The sequence below is a fragment of the Camelina sativa genome, chromosome 4 (assembly GCF_000633955.1).
Source record: "Camelina sativa cultivar DH55 chromosome 4, Cs, whole genome shotgun sequence".
NCBI lineage: Eukaryota > Viridiplantae > Streptophyta > Magnoliopsida > Brassicales > Brassicaceae > Camelina > Camelina sativa.
In genome coordinates, this window is record NC_025688.1 from 16,347,446 (window position 1) to 16,352,067 (window position 4,622).

The following is a 4,622-nucleotide window of genomic DNA, read 5'->3' on the forward strand; positions in this document are numbered from 1 at the left end:
TTTTTTTTTTTTTTTTTTTGAGAAATAGAAAAGAAACAATCAGAACGAAGAAATGTAATGGTTTGCATTTGGCATTTTACATGTATGGTTAGTGATGCTGATTGTTTGATAGGGTATGTAACTCTATATTCACCTTTACGCATAGTCAAATCTTATAATTTTAGAGAATTTTAAATTTTTGTTCAAAGTTGGTGAATTTCTCTCTCCGATATAACAATGATACTAACACAAATCACTAACCTACATATTTTGTATTACTAGATTTTGATTGTATCTGTAACGCGGCCGAAGTTATTTGTAACTATAAAATTTAAACTAGATTAAGATCCATGCACAGATTGAAATTTATTTTATTTATATTGTAATTTTTTATAAAATATAATTTATATGATTATTTTTAAAACTTTTTTTGGATAAAATATTATGCAATAAAATCATATGCTAAATATGATGACTTGAAAAAGATATTTATTTTGTAAGTTTTATATTGTTAATGATTCTAGATAAGTACTTCTGCTATAACACTAGTTAAATTTTATTTTATACAAAATTTTGTATATTTTCTATTTTAAAACAAAATTTTAATATATTGTATTAGTTTATGTACGTGATATTATTTCAATAACGTATATTCTACCTCATGATTTGAATGTCATTATAAGACATAATTTTATGAATTTGGTTTCTAAAAAGCAAGTTATTATATTATGAGTAATTTAATATATTGTTATATTTATATAAAATTATAAAATTCAACAAAAAGTATGAAATTGAATTTAAATATTCAAATTTTGACCTCATACCCAGAAAACTTTTAATTCAATAGATATTATTTTTAAAGAATAATATTAATAAAAATTGAATATTTTATAGATTGAATCATTCATATTTATTTTTAAAAAGTCAACTTATGGTATATCCATAAATACAAATATTTTTTAATTATAATAAATAATAAGATAATTTATTTGTTTCACAAAATAGACTCATATATTAAAAAAATGAGAGGTGAATTATAATAATAATTAGCAAATTAATATATTAAGTTAGATATCAAAGGATTTTATTTGATGAATAATTTAATAAAGGAAATTAATATAGTAAGTTAGATGATATCAAATCATTCTTTAGAATATTCTCTTTAAGATTTTTGGAAACAATAAATCCAGACTATACAAATAATATAAAACTTAATATATAACATATTTGTAACCAACTTATTAAAATTATATAGTCTACAAAATTGTGTACTTCCGTTTTATTATATAGGGGATTGTCTTTGTTTGTTTAATTTGTTTATTTTGATTAGTATTTAAAATTGTATTAGTTGTATTTTGATTTTTAACTCTATGATTTAACTCATGGGATACTACATAACAATTTTTTCACACATAATATTGATTTAATCAATTTAATTATATATATATATATATATATATCTATTACTCTAATATTGATATGTGTTAACAATATAATGAAAAAAAAATTATATACATATGTACCATGGATTAATGATATTTTAATTTATATTATTATCAACCTAAACTCTTCCTCTTCTTTTCATATAACTCGGTTCCGTAATATTTTAACTTAGTAAAAGAGAAACTTTTTTTCTTTATTAATATCATCTTTAAAAATATAAATATCATCTAAATTTTTAATATTTATTGTTTTTTTATTAAAAGGATAAGATTCAGTTAGTATGGTATTTATTAAAATTGTAACAATTGAATATAATATATTATAAGATTGCCGCTTCTTATAAAATTTAAATATTTATAATATTAGAATTATTATAAAGTTTAAATGTTTAATATTATTAATATTGCAAACGTTTTATAAAGTTTAACCTTTATAAAAGTTGAAATATTTTTAATATCTAAATCTTTTATAAAGTTTAAATATTTATAAATTTGAAACTTCATAAAAGTTTAAATATTATTAATATCTTAAACGTTTTATAAAAGTTTAGTTTTTAAAAAAAATTGAAATACTTATTGTAACATCCGCGAACCAGAATTTGCATTTTACGGTTTCGACCGGTTTGTTTTGATTGTTGGCTGGTTCGGTTTGGTTTAATTAGAAATCCCTAAACCGACATATTTAAGAGGTGGGTCGACGAAAAAGGGTTAAGAAAAGTTTATTTTTGTCGCCGCTTAAGTGTTTCAGAGAGAAAAAGGAGACTTGTGAGTGTTCTTGAGTTTTGGAGAGATTGTGGTGGTTTCTGGGAAGATCTGTTGCTGGGATTGCATCAGAAGCTTGCTAGGAGTGTGTGATAGCTGTTTTTGAGTCAGATTCTCCTGCAAAAGAGGTAAAGGCAAAGTGTGATCGTGGAATCAAGGCGATGAGGAGGAGGATGTTCTAGAGGCTTGATTGATTGTGGTCTAGCTATTGTTAGGTTGCTAGTATTGAGTTGATAGAACATTGTAGGATGTTGGAACTTGGTTATTTCATTGTTAGTTTTGGATTATTGCATTGCTGGTTATTAGATTGTTATTGTTGGAATTCTTATTGGTTTAATGGAATTGTTTTGTTATCCGCTGTTGTTGATTGTGCTAGGGTGTTAGTGGATATGGGATCACTAGTGAATTAATATTAAAAAAAAACGGGAAGGGTTATTTCATTTTGGTATTAGAGCCTTTACGGTTCTAGGTCTAGGGTTCACTGTTGCTTTTGCTGTTTGTGTTTAGGATTTCATGCTAGAGTTGATTATGTGAATTAGTCAATTGTGTGTGGCATGATGTCCTAGAACATCATCTTCGAGCCTGCTTTGTGATTCCACGGTGAGTTGTGTTCTTTTGTTATTAGATTTATTTGTTGCTTAGCCTTCTATTCTTGGTGATACAGATGGTTAGAGGTGGGGGTGCTATTGGTCGCGGTCGTAGTCGTGGTCGTGGACGTGGTCGTGGTCGTGGTTGGGGACGGGGTCAGGTTCCCGAGGCCGGTGAGAGTGTGACCTAGAGCATGGCTAGTGAGGAGGTAGCAAAGTCACAGGTTCATCCTAGTGTGTCTGGAGACCAGGCTGGTTTGGGTGACGGCAGGGCGGATGGGCCCAGTGTCGGTCATGGTGTTGCCCCAGGTGTGAGGGTTGCAGCGGAGGATGCTCCAGGCAGGGAGGATGTCTTGATGGGCTTGCTAGCTCAGGTTTTGGCGCGGCTTCCAGCAGAAGTGCCGCCAGTGGCTGGTGGGCAGGTTCTAGTAGTGCCGCCAGGGGTTGGTGGGCAGGTTCCAGTGGTGCCGCCAGTGGTTGGTGGGCAGGGCCCAATGGTGCAGCCTGTGGCGGGTTTGCAGGCAGGTGTGCAGTCAGGGGCCGAGATAGTAGATGCTCAGTATGTGCAGATGATGGTGCAGCTGCAGCGAGTGGGAGCGGGGTATTTCTCGGGAGGTACGGATCCTAGTGTAGCGGATGAGTGGAGAGAGCGGATGGAGGATCTTTTCCGGTCGCTTCGGTGTCCCGACCAGTTTAGGGTGGATTTGGCAGTGTACTACTTGTCAGGTGATGCAGGTGTGTGGTGGAGGTCGGTGACAGCTCAGAGGGTGCAGCGGGATATGACTTGGGTGGACTTTGTGAGGGAGTTTAACTCCAAGTATTTTCCACTGGAGGTTGTTGATCGCATGGAGGCACGGTTCTTGGGGTTGACTCAGGGGGACCGTACAGTGCGGGAGCTAGATACAGAGTTCAGTCGGCTTATGGGGTATGCAGGCCGGGCTTTGGAGCCAGAGTCGGCTCAGGTGCGGAGGTTCTTGTTGGAGATCAGCTAGGCGTGCAGCAGGGTGTGCAGCCGGTGGGTTGGATCGAGCCGCCATCGCGGGTGTACTCGACTGTGGAGACCGGTGGCACCAGTGCAGGAGCGATCACAGGGACCTTGTCGGTGGGCAGGTTTATGTCCCACGTTCTGTTTGACTCTGGAGCAACTCATTGCTTCATTACTCCGGAGTGCGCAGAGAGCGCTAGTATCAACGGAGATTCTGGTGAGAGCACGGATGTTGTCAGGGTTGCAGGAGGGAAGTTCCTGAGAGTCTTCGGTCGAGTGAGAGATGTAGAGATTCACATTGCGGAGGAGTCAAGGCCGGCAAATTTGATTATCAGTCCAGTGGAGTTGTATGATGTGATTTTGGGTATGGATTGGTTGCATCGTCATGGGGTGCATTTGGACTGTTATAGAGGCAGAGTGTTCTTTGAGCGTCCATAATGGAAGTTGGTTTTTAAGAGAGTGAGACAAACCTCGGGGAGTCTCGTGATCTCGGCTGTGCAGGTTGGTAAGATGACCGAGATGGGGCGTGAGGCCTACTTGGTTACAATTTCGATGCCAGAGTCAGTGGGGCAGTCTTCTGTTGAAGGTATTCGGGTTGTTGAGGAGATTGAGGATGTGTTCCAGTCGTTGCAAGGGTTACCACCATCTCGGTCTGATCCCTTCACGATAGAGTTGGAACCGAGGACAACGCTGTTGTCTATGGCGCCCTACAGGATGGCTCCAGCAAAGATGGCAGAGCTGAAGAAGCAGCTGGAGGATTTTTTGAGTAAGGGTTTTATCCGTCCTAGTTGTTCACCGTGGGGAGCACCGGTGCTGTTTGTTAAGAAGAAGGATGGGAGTTTCCGGATGTGTATCGACTACCGGGGT